Raw genomic sequence first — 20,147 nt, forward strand, 5'->3', positions numbered from 1 at the left:
TTAATTCTCTTTATGGTACATATGAAGAATGTACTATAAAAGAATATCCTTTTCCACTAATCCTCTTTAATGATCTTCAACGTTTGTTCATCTATTTATCGCAAATGTCATGATAAAAATGACATTTTCCTAGTCTGTCTCCATGGAACTGACAAACTACAGCAAGAGACAGCAGAGAAATGTAGATTATTATTTTTACATAATATAGTAAGTACTGTGATTGCAGTAAGCACACTTTACTGTGCGAACACATGGAAATGAAACTTAATCTGGGTGATTCGGTATATATTTGTGGAAAACCTGTTTCAAAAACAGACATTGCAACTTTCTGTAGATTGTCTTTAAAAGCATTTATTCCCTTATGCTGTATTTTTCATACTTTAACTTTTAATGTCCACTTAAAATTAAACGGTTAATTTATACTTTAAAAAAAAAGCGCTAAAATTTACATGATTTGAGTCACATTGTCAACAAGAGTTCGATTAACAATATACATATTTAAATTTTTTTGATGTCCATATATTACCTTTCCTACATAGTAGAGAACTATGGACAGTATTTTAAATGATGTATTTAAATTTCTGTTTCTTTTGTGCTAACCAAGGTCCATGATTGACCAACATTCATTCTTGCATTTACTTTTTACTTTTTCCCCACACTTGTGTTTATCCACCTCAACTGGGCTTTTGTGCCCAATTATATTGACATTACTCTTTGTTCATTGTCAAAAGAGTGCTTTTTAATTGAGAAACACTTTTTTATTGTGATAAAGACTTGAAAGTAAAAAAACTTAGTAGTCACAATTAACCTTTTTTATTGTGGTAAGCAACACATAATATGAAGTCTACTCTCCTACCAATTTTAAAGTATACAGTATTATTAACTATATGCACATTGTACAATAGATCTCTAGAACTTTTTTCATGTGGTGTGAATGAAATGTTATAACCATTGAACAATAACACCTAATTTCCCCATCCCCCTAACTCCTGGCAACCACTATTCTACTTTCTTGCATTGGGATTATGTGATTTTTCTTCTTTAATGTCTTAACATGGTGAATTACATTCATTGATTTTTGAATATAGAACCATTCTTTCATTTTTGCTATATAATTATTTTTTATATATTGTGGAATTCTATTTGCTAATATTTTGCTAAGAGTTTTTGCATCTACATTCATGGGAGATATTTTCTTTTATTTTCTTTTATGTGCTGCATTTATCTATTTTTTGATATCAAAGTAGTGCCAGATTTATAAAAATAAATTGGGAAGTGTTCTTCCTCTTTTTTTTGTTTCTGAAAGATATTGTGTAGAGCTGATGTTAAATCTTATTTATTTAAACATTTGGTAGACTTATCCAATAAAACCATCTGGGCCAGGAGATTTTTTGGCGGGGAAGAGTTTTACAATTATGAATTCTATTCTTTAGTAATCATAGGGCCATATTCCTTTATTTTAGTCCCACTCGATACTCTGTTCATTTTAATATCTTTTAGTCTCCTTTCTTTCTGTCATTGCAATTCTATGGTGGACACTGGGACGCCCATTCAGAAGTAAAGGACTATTCTCACAGTGGTGTGGAATAAGGCTGGAGGATTGCTCTCAGCTGTCAGTCATAGGGCCATATTCAAATCAGATTTATGAAATTGCCTATATTAAGAAAACTAGCTAGGCCAAAGTGACACCTTCTTCCAGTGCAGCCCACATTCAGTGACTGGCGAATGTGAGTGTATAAAAGCCTAATTCCTTCATTCCAACTCAGAACTACCTAAAGTGATATTCCTCTTCCAGGGTTTTCTGTGGGATTGGCAGAGCACTGTATTGGGAAGAAATGACAGCTCAACTCCTCTCTCTATCCAATGCTCTTCTCTTCCACAGGTATTGATCCAAAGAACACTCCTCAATAAACATCTATCACTATTACAAAAATTGCTTCCTGAGGAATGTATTATTTTATCTTTAGTCACCTCTGTGCCCAATCCTTTCTATACATTGTTACCAGAGACATTCTCCTAAAACAGAGCTGATCCTATGGAAAAATTCAATAAAGTCCTTGGCATGCAATACAAATTATTTTTTAAGAGCTATTTATCAAAACTTCTCCCATAAATGGAAAGGAAATTTGTGCTTTGGCCACATAATTTACTCCTTCAAAAAAATAAATAAATAAGTCCTGAACTATCTTGCCTCCATTTATTTTAACATACTGTTTTCCTTAAATGAAACTTCTTTTCCCTTCATTTTCTGCTAAAACAAAATTTTAGGTCTTTCAATTTCAAACTCAAGCCATTAAAAATAGCGAGGATCCCTCTACAAAATTTTTTCTCTCTTTTTTTCTAAACTATGATTATCATTTTATTCTTCCACTTGTACTCTTATGTTGTCTTTTATTTTAGGGGTTTGACATATCTTCAAATGGATTGAGATATAAAAGGAAACTTCTGGTTTCTAAAAAACAATAGATGTAACAAACATTACAAAAATGTATTTAATTATAATAAAAATATTTTTTATATATTTTATTTTAAATTATATGACTATCCACCATTAGTATAGTGTTTTGATTTGGGCCATGTCTGTGTAATATTATTACAATAGAGATAAGGAAGTTTGAAATAGTCGTTCAAAACTGTTTTTAAAATTTGTATCTGGTTTTATTTCTCCAAAAGGTCACTGTATTTTTTTTACTGTGTATTCTTAAATATTAATTTATTCATTGAGACTTTCTTATCTATCTACATTTGTCTCTTTAATTAAACTTTAAAATATAATTCATAGTTTCATTGAAAATACCAGTTTTTTGATAAGCCACAGATTTTGAAATCAGACATTCTGATTTCACAATTTAGCACTTCTTTTGTGCAAATTACTTAATCTTAGTATGTCTCAGCTTCCTTGTATATAAAATGAGATAATTAGAGTACCTGTTTTAAAGATTGAACACATTAACAACTGTAAATCCCTTTCAACAGTATTTTAAGCATAGTGACTATATGTTAGCTTCTCTTTCTACTTTTCCTCTTCCTCTTATTTTTACTATAATTATTATCTTTAGCCGTTACATAATTTAGCTATTGCCTTGTCTTTGAGCTCGACTATACATACTTAAATAAACACATTAGAAAATTCTATTACCAACTTGTTAGAGAATGAAAATTAACTATTGCCCAAATGTATCATATATGCTAACAAAATATAATTCCATGGCTCTAATACATATTGTTATCAATAAAACCACATTAAATTATTACATTCTTTTCAGAGTAGGTAGACATTTTTGAATTAATATCACACAAATGTTAATGCCGAAGTGCCTGACTTTCATAAGGGAGAAAATGTAAGCGATGATGTTAAATTTCCCACATATGTTTCTAAAAAATGAGTATTTTCATTTATTAGGTAAATATATGCCAATTGGGTCAAATTTTTAAATGGTATTGCTTAAATCTTTATTATTCTTACTAATTTTATTCCTGTTTTCTTAAACTGTTACCAAGTAAATGTTAAAAATCTCCATGATGTGCATTTATCGCTTTCTTCTATTTCAGTTTTTGTTCCATATATTTGGACAGTATATTATTAGATAAATAGAGTTAAAATGGTTTCATTGTCTGGTTAGTTTACTTATTTACTATTATGCAATGGTTTTCTTTAGATCGATCAATGATCGTGCCATAACTCCACTTTATTTGACATTAATATAGATACATTCAGTTATTTATAAGTTAGTACCTATACTTATCATGATTATAATATAGTCAAGGTAGATTTCTTATAAGTAGCACTTAGGTTTTTTTTTAGCTCATGTGACAATCTTTACTTTTATGTTGGAGTATTTAGTCTATTTAAACTTATTATAATTTTTATGTACAATCATGTGCCTCTTAACGAGGAAGATACATTCTAAGAAATCATTGTTAGGTGATATCATCATTGTGTGAACATCATAGAGTGTACCTACACAAATGTAGGTAGTATAGCTTACTACTATAATTGTATGTGCTACACTTTTCTGTGACTGTCAGTCCAGTAGATTTGTTTACACCAGCATCACCACAAACATGTGAGTCAGTGTAGCCCTGACAGTTACCTTTTCTTTTTGCAATACAAGTGCCTGACTTAAGCTTTGATTGCTGAGGCATCCTCTTCAAAGTCTGTTATCTGGAAATGCATTGGCTTCATGTTCAGATAAAGAGCCAGGCCTTCTTCTCAAATGAGAACTTTTGTTATAGAGATCTTATAAGTGGCCATTGTGCTACTTGTGTTTTTCTTTTCCCTTACATTAAACTCCTGCTCTTATGTTTTAAATTCATCAATAAAAAGTGAGCCTGTGAAACTGTAGACTTTCATGCCTGACCACAATTAAAGCAGAATGCAGGTCAGTGCACACTGTATTCTCTCTCCCTCCATCCCTCCCTCCCTCCCTCTCTCCATGACTTCATTGTGTGGTCCCAGAAGTGCATTTTATACTCTAGGGCCTATAAGTAAAAAAAATCTTTTTTTTTTCTTTAAAGTTTCCTAACTGTTATCACTAAGGATGTCTTGGAATTATAATAAGAACCACCAGCGTTGGTGCAGTTTTAACATTGGAGATTGTCCATGAGAACCTCACTGTGGCCCAGGTGATTGCCAGCAGAAATCTCTAGCTGACAGCATTTCAATGGATAGTTTGAACAGTCACAAAACAGTAAGGCCCTGCACTAAGAGATTAAGATGGCTCTTAGGACGTGGTTCCACTGTGTGGCAGTTAGCACGTCTGCTTTACACGCAGAAGGTCCTGGATTCACATCCCAGTGGAGCCATGGCAAATGGTCTATAGATATGTCACCCTGAACAAGCCCAATGTCTGATCTTGGAAGCTAAGCAGGGTTGGGCCTGATTAGTACTTGGATGGGCTACCACCTGGGAAAACCAGGTGCTATAGGCATAAATAATAAAAAATAATAATAATTTTAAAAAAGAGATGGTTCCCGGGTCACTAGACAATAGGAATTTTTCAGCTTCATTTTAATCTTATGGAACCACTGCCCTATATGCAGTCTTGACTGAAACATAGTTATGCAATACATAACTATATTTCTTCTCTGTTTCTTTTATCTGTTATTTGTTTTTTAACTCCCCCCCCCCGTGCCTTATTTAATATTAATCAAGTGGGCATTTTTTTTCTCTTTTATCTTGTTAGTTTCGTATTCCATTAGTGGTAACCCTAGAGAGTAAAATATGCATCCTTAATTATTAGGGTAAAGATAAATTAGTACTCTTACCACTTCCTGAACAAAGGCAGGACATTAGAATATTATAACTCTACCTTTATCTCCTATAGTGTTTTACTATTGTTTTTGTAGGCTTTAATTATACATACCTTATAAATACCAAAAAGACACTATCATTGTCTTAATCACTCAACATTCATTTAGATTTACCTACATATTTACCTTTTCATCATTTCAGTCCTTTCGTCTAGGTTTATTTTTCTTCTATCTAAATAATGTTCTCCAGTATTTTTTGTAATTTAGTTCTAGCAACAAATTACTTTTGTTTGCTTGATTTCTTTTTAGGTTTTATTTATTTCTCATAATTTTTTTTGAAAAATGAATTGGTCCAATAAAAGCTACTTTACCTGAGGCATAATTAGAAATTGCTCTGTGTTGCTTTATATTTATTTCTTATCACTTATTCCTTTTTCTTCTTGTCACAGAACCACCTTCTCAGCATCATTTTAAACCAATGTAATTTTTCATTCTAAAAACTTATGTCCAAGCTATGTTACAATAATCGACTAGAATAATCTTGCAGACCGAAATAATTCACAGCAGATTCAATAGCTCAAGACACTATTTTTCACTGATCAGGCATGAAACACCATACTAGACAGGTTTTTATAAAAATTTTATAACAGTATTTCAACCCCAAGAGATATAAGTAATTTATAAACATATGATAAGTACTATAACAGGAATCATTGAAAAGCTAATAAAATATAGAGAATGGGGAAAATAAAGAAATATTCAAATTGGAGTTGATTTTTTCAATGAGTTAAAGTTATTTGACATTTCATTTTTACTCTATTTTGCTACTATCAGATAAATATATATTTTCATTTAAGGTAAAAGATGAGATTTCCCAAGGCATATTTTCTAGAGTGTATCTTTCATATTGTTCCACTGGCATGTTATAGACTGCCCATACATTTCAAACTTTGCTTCTCAGACCATACCACATATCCAAAATATCCATTCATTTGCTTCTTGATGGTAAGAAAAAAAATACATAATTTTCTATCCTGAGTTCATTAGACTCTTTTATATTATAACATTCATGTGTTTGTCAATTTAGTCTGGAATTTCCTAGGATAGTCACCGTTTTCCATAATAATTGAATTACCAGACTTTTAGAATGGCCAAACCATTTTCAGTGGTATTTGAAAGATTCTAGAGTAAAAACATAAAGAGAAAAATGGAATAAATGAATTAGTGATGAAAGAACACTTAGGGACAGAGTATGTCTCTTGAAAGTAGAAATGATCAAACTATGGAGAAAAGCCTATCAATCTGGAAAATTAAACTATTTTAGACAAATATTACCAATTCCATGTAAACACTAACCTGTAATGTCAAAGGGAGGAAATCAGTGGTCTCCTGTTGCTTCCTAGCTTCAAGGCATGATTCTCTAATGCATTTTCAAAAGCGTACAATTACTGTTACAAACAAATATTCCAGCTAAAAATTATGAAAGCTGAATTATTTCTACAGAATCACTTGTGGACTTATAAACAATTCATTGAGACGTAATTATAAAGCTAAGGTCAATAAAAATTTCAATAAAATTATAATATAAGTGACTTTTAAATTGATCTGATTAACAGAAAAGAAATATGAAGGACAACATATTTAGTTACCAAGCATTATAGTCAAATAAGATATCATGTTAAAATATATTAGTATTGCAAATGTAAATTTTCAGAAATTGTAGGTTTTATTAGACATTGATCACAGAGGTCACAGTCTACCTCTAATAATATAAGCATTATAATTTTTCCCCCAGAATAAAAGAAAAATTAAAATAAATAGTCCGTTAATATGATGCTTTTCATAATACATTTCTGTTACTAATACCTTAATTTTCTTCTGACTTTTAGCCACTAAATGGATATTAATTATAACTAATCATACCCCATGAACCATATTAATGCATTTTGGCACAATTCCAGTATCTTTGAATAATCCAAAAACTTTAGAAAGCCCTATTCACTCTGGACTGTTTTATAGATCTTCCGAACAAATTTTAATATTAATTTTTAGTTTGTATAATTACTTTCCTCTTTAATGAAATGTCACCTATACTTATATCAATCATCTCACTACCTTCACTATCTTTTACACTCAGTAGATTGTAAATGTTAAGCAAGTTAACTTTGTATTTACATAGAACTGGCTTTTATCACTTAACAGCTATGTGATCCTGGGAAATTTAGTTAGTCCTTCTGAGACTCAGTGTACTGCCCTGTAAATTAAGAATGATAATAACACCTAGCTCAGAGAAATCTTGCAAGGATTACCAACAGGGCATGTATAACTCCTAGAAAATAAGAAAAAGGTGATTATCATTTGATCTTGTAAAAGTTATATCATTTAATCATATCTGGTTTTGAATCTGCCTTCCTTTAACATCTTAAACTTATTTAAGCTCTAGTATATAAAATTTATTGAAATATTAGTTTATATTCACCTTAATAATATTGGACCATTTTTATATGTATATAATGTTATAGTTCAAGGTAATAAACTGGGTTTTTGTAAAATTTTCACAATGCCATGATCATTACATAAATATGTGAACATAAGTGTTTCCACTGTAAATTTTAAATGGTTTAATGTCCAAAATTCAGAAACTTATATATGCTAACTTTTCTTTTCCTCACTCAAATATCTCTACCCGCTTTTTTTTTTTTTGAGAGACTGATCATAGACTGCATCAATAGCCATTTTCCTCTAGCTCTCCTATTTCCACTTGAGTTTGGCCAATGTAAGACACAGCAGGAGATGAAAACTCAGAAGAGAGAGGTCACTGTAGTCATTGCCCTTACAAACTCCTTACTGAGTAGTGGTGGTGACTGCTTTTTATATTTAGATCTTCTTGAAAGAAGCTCTGTTTTCACAACAGTAAGCTTTCTATATTCCAAGAACAATGTTTTCTTCTTTTGCATCTTCAGCCCTAAAGCCCTACCAACTCTCTGCTGGGAACAATTACCCAACAGTGGTACAGAGAATTGGAATTTGCACAGAGTACTATGAAGAGGCAGATTTCAGAATTTGGGCAGATAAGATATCTAGAATTTGTGGAATGGAGCATTGAGAAGATAGATTTGTGCAGCAACAGGTGCCCAGGTGTCCATGTGCGTATTTATTATAAATTGGTGGCTGGCGGCAATACTATAGACCTACACAGCTAGACCACCCAAGGATTTCCAACTAACTTCTTTCTTTGCTTTAATGCTAGAACAGAGAAAGTAGAAGTTGAACAGTATCAGGGGAGGGTAGTATGGTGGATCATTAAAGATTGGTCTTCCTAGGATAGCAAGATTTAATCAACCTATTATTAACATCTCTAACATTCAACTGAGACACACAAGGAGCCTTGGGAGTATGAACCTATACTCTAAACTAATATCGATTCTACACTTACCCCGATAAAGTCTAAAGCCAAATTTTGACAAGATCCACAGGAAGACAAAGTTTGGAAACTGAGTCTTGCTAAGCTATAGAGCTAGGCAAACATTTTGAGCTTTCTACAGATTCTTATTTACAAAGTATAAAATAAAAACTACCCATGTTTAAGGCCATAAGAAAATAATTCAAATCCCTTCTAAATCAAAAATGAGCACTCTTCTGAGGAAGATATGAGAATCTAAAGTTTCTAAAACATTATTCTTAATGTCTAATAATCAATCAAAATTCACTAGGAATTCAAATAAGCAGGAAAATGCAATCCATAGTTGAAGAAGAAGATGAGGAGTAAAAGGAAGAGGAAGCAGAGGAAGAAGAATAGGAAACACAGGAGAAGAAAATAGAACGTTTCAAAGATGAGCCTGATATTGGACTTAGCAATAATGATTCTAAAGGAAATATTAGCAAAGCAATTTAAAAGCTTTTAAATCTATTATTTAAAGGCTTTAATTTGTTTAAAAGTTCTAAAGCTATTTTGACATATTAAAAGAAGATAATATCATCTTAATAAGTGATAGAGAATCTTAGTAGAGAAATGGAAATTACAAAAGAATCAAAGAAAAATTCTAGGGCCTACTAGATGGAGATTATAGTATACTGGAGATTATAAAAAGAAAGCATTAGTGAACATGAAAACATAGCAATATAAATTATTTACCTTGAAGATCAAGAAGAGAAAAAGATGAAATAAAATGATCATAACATCAGGGATCTGTTGGGCCAATTTTAAATTGTTTAAAACAAGTGTAATTTGGGTTCTGGAGGAAAAGTGTGTGAGATTTAAAAAATATACAGATGAAATGATGGCACAGACTTCTCTAACTTATACCTCAAAGAAAGTCAGAAGAATAAGCAAAAAAAGAACCACAGCTAGGTAAACCATAGTCAAAATGCTAGACTAATAAAAATTTGTAAGTATCTGAATGGGAAAAACACATTACACATAGGGAACAAGGTTAAGAAAATTTACAGGCTTCTAATAAAAATATTTGCAGTCAGAATATAATGTAAAGAACACTTGAAATTAATGAAAGAAAAGCAATTCAACTTTGAACAAAAATATTTTTAAAGGGTAAATTTAAGACATTTTCAGGTAAATAATAGCTGTCAAGAATCATATTCTATGAACCTGCACCATAGGAAATGCAAAAGGATGTCTTTTAGGCAGAAGAAAAGTGACAACCAGTGGAGACTGGAATTTACAGAAAGAAATGAAAAAAGGTCCTTAATAGTAAATAAATATCTATTTCTAAAAGACTATGTTTCCTTTCTTGTAATTTCTTAAAAGTCAAATAGCTGTTTATAATGGCTTATAATGTATTTAAAAATAAAATATAGCAATCCTACAAAGATAAACAGCGTCAGTTAAATAGAATTATACTCCTCTAAGTTTATTACATTTGTTAAATACGAGGTCAGATTATGAAACAAGAAGTAAGGAGGTGGGAAGTGTCAGGTGCAAAGCGCGAAAGGAGAAGTTAGAATTTTGACGATAATATTTTATAGAGAACAACTCATATTGCTAGGTTCTCATAGTTTATATTAAATTGTTGATATGATTTACTAATCTCATATTTCTGTATTTTCCCCAAATTACCTTAACATTTTCACGTGTTGCAAAGGTTTTGCTTGTTCATTTGTTTAATTGATTAGAACTATAGAGTCAAGAAAAACTGTCATGTATTATCTTTTTAAATCTCCAATGATGGGAGGTGAACACACAGTGTAAGTATATATATGCCTTACTGTTAAAATGTACAGCTGAAACTTATTGGATTTCGTTAACCAACGTCATCATAAAAATAAATAAATAAATAAATAGATAAATAAATAGTAAATATTTTAAACTGGGGAAAAAAAAAATCTCCAGTGCTTCTGTGCAAAATACACAGGTGCTAATCAATAAATGTTTATTAAAATTTTTAAAAAGTAATATTCATAACTTATTTTTAAATTATTGTATAATTTAGAAAATAAATAGAAATATGAATAAATTAGTTTAATTAATATAGCATAATTTGCTCTATACATGTGGCAATTTGGGATTGAAAGCTATCAAATTGGCACATTATTTTCTTTATATTTTTGTAGGCCTATAGGTCAATTTGTACCAATATATTAAATTCTGTATTACTATTTTTTGTAGTCATGTGACAATATCTGAGTGTGGAAACGACAGTTACTAATGAATGAGCGAAGTAAGGAACAATCTTGAAACATGAAATTTTCTATTGCTCTTGAACTATTTTGTATCATTTCAGTTCGAGATGTAAGTTCAGCCCTTCTCCTAAAGATTCCATTAACTCTGGCCTTTTTTGATTTATTACTGTCAAAAACCCTGAAACCAAAGTTATTTTATAATTGTAGAGTATTTTATTGCTACTAGTTGGTCTACATTAATATATTTTTCTTTACAGTTAGACTCCAAAGGCCTTGAGAACAAAATTATGCTTTAGATATTTTTCCTTCTTACTTTTTTTTTCTGATCACAGTGGAAAGAAATGTGAAAATATCTATTTGGTAATTGTATGGAATTTGAACTCCTTAAAAGAACAGAGTTGGAGATACAGGTTTCTAAATCCATGTTTGCTTCAAAACAAAGTGAGTCTACAGCTGATTATATTATTTTCCTGCATAAACTCTGGCTTCCTAATCTTCTTTTATTTTGCTTCATGAATTTTACATGTGACATTTGCATTATATTGAAGTAACTCTTGGACATCAGACCAACAAAAAGTACACCAAGTATTGAGAAATTAATGCGAATATAATTAGCATTGAAAGATATAGTTTCATACTCCAGAAACTGGTGTTTATACATCCATGAGCAAGACACTCAAATTGTCTGAGCCTGTTTTCTCATCACTGAAATAAAAAAATAAATTTTAACTGCATAAATCATCCACTTAAAATTAACATTGTAATGAGCAAGAAAATAAATATTAAAATTACTTTATATAAATTTTTCTTCTGGTAGAATTATAGCAATTAATATTGCATAGTACCTTACAGTTTACAAAATTTTTATGTGCTTTGCCTTTGGATTAACCAATAATTTTCATCCACTCCTGATGCGGATAAGTATTATATGGATTTGGTAAGTTCTTTATCTTTCTTGGACTTCAGTTTCACAATTAAACTACATTAAATGATTTTATAAGAATTAAAAATAATGTATGTAAAGTGCCTAGCTCAGATACAAAGCATAATACTTACTTAGGGCAGCATAACATTTAGTATTTATATAATTATTCATAAGTATTAATAAATATCAGAACAAGTAGTAGTCTATAAACAATCTACTATAACATTAGATTCAAGATATAGCAAATGTGAAAGGGAAAATGATACTGGCTCTCTATGTAAACTTTAATAAAGATCCTTCACAATTACTTCTATACAATATTTTTATGCTAACTGTAACTATGCTGATTATAGTGCAAATTACAACCACTTTATCACACAAAAATCACAAGTTTTGAATATCAAAATTCTCCTCAATAAATCTGTACAAAATATAATGTATTTAACATGGCTATGTATACTCAATATTATATTGGATGTGTAGGCTTGCTAGAAAATTTCAAAACACTTGAACAGACAAAGTTAAGCACAAGTTCTAATAGATTCGGATGCTTACGCAGTGAAGAGCCCCTTAGATATCTCAGAATTCAGACCCACTCATGTTGCAGCTCATTCGGATTGTTCAAAATACATTTTTCGTGTATTGTTTAATTTACTTGGACTTTTATAAAGAAAAGAAATATCTAGTCTTGAGATTTACTTATATTTGTTTTAAGCATTTTGCATGTAATAATTCATTTAATTCTCTCAGCAGTCCTGGAGTTAGTACTGAACTTTTCTCAAATTACAGTTGAGGAAACAGGCACAGAAATAAAGGGTAATTAAGGGTAACTGCCGAGATAATGACAGAGATAATATTTGAACTCGTATTTTGACCCCATAATTTAAGTTTTCATAACTATGTATTTGCATATATTCATTCATTAATTTATAGCATTTCATTTTCAGTAAGTTCTCTTCTACCACGCTGACTTGGTCACTGATCTTTCATTTTCATTCTAGACTTATTCAACCCTCTTCTCACTCCCCACCGTTAGCTGATTTCTGGAAGCACTTCTAAAAAAAAAAAATTATATATATAGTTTTTGAAATTACATATTTTTAAAATAGTTATTGGAATTTCTTGGTAAATTAATTTTCTGAGTTTCTAATACCTTTATTCTTTTAATTTCTACTCTGATAAGAAATGTAACATTCTTTTTTAGACCACAAAATGTAAGATGAATGATGGGCTTGAAAAAAAATTTTGTAGTGGCTGTTCGAAAGGCATTTAAAAATTAAGGAATCAAAATGTTCTTCTCATTCTTACATCACAGTTCAAATAAAGGTGCGAGTTTTTTTGCCTATGGAAAAACTAGCTGACAAGCGCCAAGAAAACTAGATTTTTTTTTTAATGAAGCTGTATTTGTCTAACATACAGTTATTATACACAGAGAGCTTTTCAAAATATATGTGAGACTTCTGATTTCTATATATTTACCCTGCCTTGTTAGAGTAAACTTTATACCATCCAATCTAGAATTACTCAATTTCTTATCTCCAATCAAGTATTAAAGTAAGAAAACAACCGTGAGGAATACACAAGAAAATCGCCACAAAGCATAGAAATTATAAAGGGATTTATAGTTATGTGACAATGAATATTATTTGAATGACCTTACGTTTTGCCATTGTTAAGAATACAAATTGGTATTATTTTCTGTGCTCTTTATAGAGAATTTACAGCTTTGTAGTACCAGTGGAGAAATACTAAGATTTTGCGGTGTCTGATATTTAACTTGCTTTCCCATAATTTCTTTTTAATGACAAAATAAAGATACTCTAAACAATAGAATTCTTCCAGTTTATTATATTTAGGGGTATTGTTAATTCAATTGCCATTCTACTCAAACTTTACAAAATCCAGAGGTGTCTTATAGTCTCCCAGATATGAGCTGTTATGTTTATTGCTTGAACACTTCTATTAAAAAAAAAAAAATTTCTTTGCAAGAAAGTGCTGAGCTGGAAAGTGCAGAGAAAATATTTCTATATCAATAAAGTAACTTTAAGGCATTCAGGTTTGTATTTTTCACCTTGTCTTCCTTTTGACATTTATTTTTTCTTCACTTCAGCAGCAATAATATGATTTTCCTCTTTTTTCCTTCTTATTGTTACCTTACACATGTTAACCTAGTGCTAATAATACCTGTTCTGATTATTATCTTCTTCCACACCTCTGTGGCTCTTCCTTTAGGCCTAGAGTCAGTATTTACTTTAGAAGGAACAGTACATTGAAAGGCATATAAAGGTGAAAATCAGGCTTTTTGTGATTTCAAGGAGCAGTTATAGCTCTTGGCACATCCACAAACATATCACAAAAACTTCTGAATTCCCTTGCAGGCTTTCTTTCTTGCACTGTTAGGAAAGCAAGAATGTGAGTGACAGCTAAGATGATATTACCATTTTGGGGGACTCAATTCTGCAGATGATGTAGTGCAGGGAATAAAGGAATGTGAAAGATAAATTGTTGTTGAATGGGTTTTCACACCACTGAAAGCGTATTTTAGTTTAATGGTAGTGACAGTCCAGCTCCAACCTGCTGACAGATTGCTGCTAGCAAGAAGATATATTTGAGACTTACTGTCAAGATACAAGCTTTCATGTTAACCAAAGAACATCTTTTAAAGAGTATTTCAAAGGATAATGAAAAAGAGAGAAATGGTATTTAACAAAGACATTGTGAAAATAATATCTGAGAGCCGCAAGTAGGGCCTAAGTTGGCAAAGGAACGATAACTCAATTTCCTAGGGCTGCATACCTCCAAGGAAAAAGTCAATCCTAGAAAAAGGGTCAGTGTTAGGCTTGGGTATTATGTGGATGAGAAAGCCCACTGAAAATGGCAAAAGTTACCCAATTAAATACAACTGAGAAAGACCATTACCTCAGGTTTTCTAAGCAGAAAATTAGGAAAGATGAAGAGTGAGGGTATGTGTCATGAGCATAATATGCATTTTACATTCTATTGATATCTATTCATTGGAAATTTGATTTGCCATTAATAAAATTAAAGGCCATCATTAATTGATATATAAGCATGGTGTTCTTCTCAATTGTTTAACTTGCACGACCTTCGCCTGTAGTTTTTATCAGAGCACCTCAATGCACCTACTATTGTTATCCTCATTTTGCAGGAAGGGAAACAAAAGCACAGAGAGTTTTCATAATTTGTCAAGGTCACACCCTTGCATCAAAAAGAGACAAAGCGAATCCTTGGCTACTGCTCTTACACAGTTAGTGAAGCTTCCTCTATAACGGAGGAAGTTATTCTAAATGTTAAGATTCCTCTCTTTACCAGGGCACACAGCTTTAGTAAGCAAGCGTGAGAATCAAAAGAGATATCTTGATGATCAAGAATAACAAAATCATTCCTAGATAACAAAAGGGCAGGTATTTCTGGCAAGAAGAACAGTGAGAAGTTACATCCAGATTGTCCTCGTATTCAGTTAAAAAGCTTTTAGTCTTCTAAATATGTAACATAATTGAACTGAAAGAATGAATCATGGAATGCTCAAAGATAGCTTCTTTTTGTTTTGTTTTAGTTTTGTTTTGGCTTTGTTTTTGGTGGTGGTGGTGGTGATGGTGGCGGTATAGTGTGTGTGTGTGTATATGTGCATGTGTATTTTAGAGTTATGTTTATTAAAATCTGTCCTCTTCAATTTTAGGCTTACATGCATCATATAGAATTTTTAGTGTGTTTATAAATTAAATTCATTTTAAGACCTTTAAACAATATCGAATAAACTAATTCTGCCTCCTTCAGATAGATATTTTTCTATACTGCTGTCAAATATATTTATTAATTTCAGAGAGTGAATAGTGTTACTAGTTTACTACTATTTGATTTAAAATATAGGAAGCCAAGTTGGAAGGACCATGAGAGAATCATGAGAAGGGAGGAATGACAGTTTTTTCTAGTCCTTCTAAAATAAAATCATTACCAACCCCAACCCCCATGGTTCCTCTGAGCCTCACAATGAAAAGTTTTAGTCTGAGGTAGAGGATTCTTTACTGGTCTTGCAAAATTAATAACTTCATCTTCTATCATTTGTTTTATCTACTTCATGTACTAGGACATGTGCTAAAGGGACATATAAACCACTCTTAATGTTTCTAATTGGAAACTACTAGACTATAAAGAGATTTTCCTCCCTATGTGTGAGATTATAAAATTTATGTCTTATAGCTAAAGAATTGCTAGCTCATGAAATTTTATCATCACTACTGAAACTGGAGAAGATACAAGGAACAGCATAGGTGCTAAATGCATTTGTAGAGATATCTAAGCCATATGTCTCAAGAATATCTTATAGGCACAAGCAAAAAAAATAATTTCTTATATACTTATATTAAATTGTCATTCTGAGGAGTAAACTGTTCTATAAACATGTGCATGTTACCATATGCCATGAGATTAGTATTATCTATTTTAAAGAAGTTAAAAATGAGAGAAAAGAGAATGTCTATTTTCAGAGATGATCTTCAGAAATGGTTCAGCACCAATGAGATAGGATGATAGAAAGTTTGCAAATAATTTTTCTCATCCTTGTATCCTCATGCCACTCCTCCCATCAAGGAATTAAGTATAGTGAAGTATATTTCTCCCCCTTGAATCAGGATGGGCTATACGAATCACTTTTTTCAAAAGGATGCAGCAAAAGTAAGTCTGAGCCAGTTCTGGGCCTAGCTTTTGAGAAGCCTGACAGTTTCTGATATCAGTTTTGGAGCCTGGATCCCCATGTCAGAAATCTTACTCCTTGTTGAAGAGAGACACAACCAAGCACAGCCTGTCAGCCACTCCAGAAGAGGTCCAGGACATGTGTATGAAGCCATTTCAGTGTGGCTGCCCCAACGGGAGTCCTAGGTAAAGGTAGGCCAGACAACACCAAACTCACTCCTGGCAACACCACATGGAAAAACCACCCAGTCAAGCCCAGGCAGCCCAGAGAATGCGAGAGAGTAAACATCATTGTTGTTTTAAGCCACTATGTTTCAGGTACAGTTTCTTTTCCAGCTTTACATAACTGAAACATATTGAAAACTAAGAGACATTAATTAAACCAAAAAAAAAAAAAAAAAGAAATCTTCCAAATCCAAAATTAAAATATTTCTCTAAAGCCAACATGATAAGAACTGTAAGTATAACTTAAGAAGAGTTCCATTTCAAGTGAATGATTGCTACTTAAATGAACTTAAGCAAGTCACTAAAATTCACTAAGTGGTTTTTAAATGGATGCCAAGTATTAGTCACTTTTTAAAAAAATTATTTTTAGTACTTGTTCTTTTAATATCACTTAAAGCTATTCTCTTCTTTTCAATCTTACACATTAGGTAAAGATCAGATCCATCTCACCCCCTCTCAAGAGTTACCAAGAGCCTCTATTCCTTTTACCTCCTGTTGAACTCTTCTTCAATTTATTTCTAATTCCTAATTTGCTGATTTCTAAAACATAGATGAAATTGTACCTTATCTATTATTTTTTAAGGACTTTCCATTATCTTAAGAATAAAGGTCATGTCCTTGACATGACTTTCCAGCCCTCTAGGATCTTACTGTTGTTTTTTCCCCCACCCTTAATTTGTGCCCACCCCTCTCCTTGAAACCCAGACTTAAATCATAGTAAACCTCCATGCCTTTGCATCTGCTCTTTCCTCTCCTTATATTTTCCTTTTCCCCTGTAGACCTAATTTCTATGTAAAAAAAAAAAAGAAAAAAAAAAAGACCCTTTTAGCAGACAATGCCCTGCACTTAAGTCTGAATCATTTAACCTACCTTGAAACTACCATTTCACTTGGCATACATACCCATTGCAGCACTGACCACATTCCATTAGTGTGCTTCCTAAGTACTGGAGGATAGCTTTTAGGTCTGTATCTCAGCACCTAGCTTAGTGCCAAGAATGCAAGCAAATGCAGTGCTTGTTGGATGAGTAGGTGAATAATAAATGAAATGGATAGTGCATGTGAAAGTATTTTATAAAGTTAAAAGTACTTTGCAGATATTATTTTGATGACTTATATATAAGAGGTTGTAAAAAATATTTCCCGTAAAAACAGACTGAAATCCAAAAGAGTTAAATGAATATATCTGAAGGGAAGTAGGAAGTGATTACATATACATATACCAGAAATAGACTGAAAGTTGCCTATAAAATACATTAAATAAATAAATAAAATTTAATGCAATCTATAAATAAATAAAATGATTTTACACTGTTATTTAAAGACACTAGGAAATAATGAAAACAAAAATAAATGTTAGGGCTAGGATGTGATTATTTATCTTGCATTGTATTGGTCAAAAAACTACATTATTTACTACTTGATTGTGGTAGTTTTAAAAATGATTTGAGAAAAATAGAGATAAAGTAGGTATATTGAATAGAATTAGAAGCACTTATTTAAATTAAGCAATATTGCATTTACTCACAGAATTGAATTTATTAATCATCAGATTGATATAATATTGAATGAAATTTTTGAGTGGTCCTTAACTTCAGGCATTGTACTAAGTGGTTTACAGACATTATCAAGTTTAATTCTTAGAATATAATCTATGAGACAAGGATTAGCATCCTCCTTTTAAATGTGGAAATTAAATTTGTCCATGTTGACACAGTTAATAAATGGCAGAGCCATTGTCAGATTTCTGGTTTAAACCCATGCTTTCTTGTCATCAATGAGAATGGAAGACAGAATGAAACTGGAATTTCCTGCAACGAGAATTTTATAGAGAAGAAAAATGATCCTTTCTCTTTATACTTATCAAAGAAATACCAATCCTATTAGCACCATAGCTTTACATTAGCTCTAGCTTCCATGAGTGTCTGTCACATCAAAAGTCACATTTCTGAGAAGTAACAAACGCTTCTAACTTATTTCATGGTTTACTGCTTGCCATTAAATTACCACACGAAAGCCCCTGTATGGAGGATTGACTAGCGTCCCCACAAAAAAATAAATAAATAAATAAATAAATGAAAGACATTTCTACCCTTAGAATTTGACCTTATCTGCAACGTAGTTGCAGATATGAAATAACATTGCAAACATCAAGATGACGTCATCCCACATTAGTTCGGGCCCTAAATCCAATGACGGGCATCCTTAGGAGAGACAGAAAAGAAGACACACAGAGAAGGCAATGTGAAGATGGAGGCAGAGACTAGAGTTATACTCTCACAAACAAAACAATGCATTACATCTCCAGATCTGGAAGAGGCAAGAAAGGATTCTTCCCTAGAGCCTTGGAAGGCAGCACAGTCTTGCCAATACCTTAATTTCAGATTTGTAGCCTCCAGAACTCAGAGAGGATACATTTCTGTTGTTTTAAACCACGAAGTGTGCAGCAATTTGTTACTGTAGCCTTAGGAAACAAATAGAGCAACTATTTTCTATTTCTGCAGACCTGCCAAGGGCAGTGCTATGCCTAGGACAAACAAAACAAAACAAAAACAAAAACAAAAACAAAAACAAAAAACAAAAAAGAAACCACGCACATGAATTCCTCAATTATTCAATTATTCAGCAACAGATCTCTTGAAAGGGTAACATTTAAGATTATACCAGAAGTATTTCAAACGGCAGGGAACAGGCAATAAGAAGACAAAAAGTAATTTACTAACAATAATAGACAATACAAAGACCAGACAAAACTTAAGAATGTTGACTTGGATTGAATTTTTGGTTCTATGGAAAGCCATAAAATGATTTCATATTTTGGGTAGAAGTGTAAAAGAGATACGGGCAGGATCCCAATTTGTGTTTTAAAGAGGTCATATTATATTCTGGCATCTGGAAGACAAACTGGAAGCTAAAAGGGTGGAAGGAGGGAGATGAGGAAATAAGTTTTTGCAATTTTTCAAGGAGAGGTAACAGTGGGTTTGCAAGTAGCTGTGATGATAATCAAGACATGTCTTTGAGGAATTTTGTAGAGGAAGCTCTCCACTTGCTGATTGATATGACGAGGGAAGAAAAGTAAAACCTCAAATCTCTGTAATAAAATACCAGAAGGACATAAGGAGTACAAAAGCGAGTAACTTGGAGTAGAGAGAATTAGGAAATGTTCCTTGGAGAAAGAGATTATTGTATGTATGACTAATAGTGGCCTACTAATTAAAAAACTGCATATGAATGTAGGAAATAAAAGGCTGTAGGGAGACGGGTAGATAAAGGAAATTTTTTACTAAATGCTCTTCCAACAAGACCAATTTGCAGTTGAGTTGTTTATATCCCTTTGACTATAAAGAGCAGTAATTATATACAACACTGAAACACTAAATTATTCAATTGCCTCA

General features: G+C 31.9%; 1 protein-coding gene and 1 pseudogene across 1 annotated transcript in view; one reads left to right on the forward strand and one right to left on the reverse strand.

Annotated features, from left to right (window-relative positions):
• Positions 1-20,147, reverse strand: part of CSMD3 (CUB and Sushi multiple domains 3) — a 1,080,109-nt gene that overhangs the window by 969,696 nt on the left and 90,266 nt on the right. The window lies entirely within an intron of this gene.
• Positions 4,816-4,931, forward strand: LOC111739834 (annotated as a pseudogene).

The sequence above is a fragment of the Pteropus vampyrus genome, unplaced genomic scaffold (genome assembly GCF_000151845.1).
Source record: "Pteropus vampyrus isolate Shadow unplaced genomic scaffold, Pvam_2.0 Scaffold54, whole genome shotgun sequence".
Lineage (NCBI taxonomy): Eukaryota > Metazoa > Chordata > Mammalia > Chiroptera > Pteropodidae > Pteropus > Pteropus vampyrus.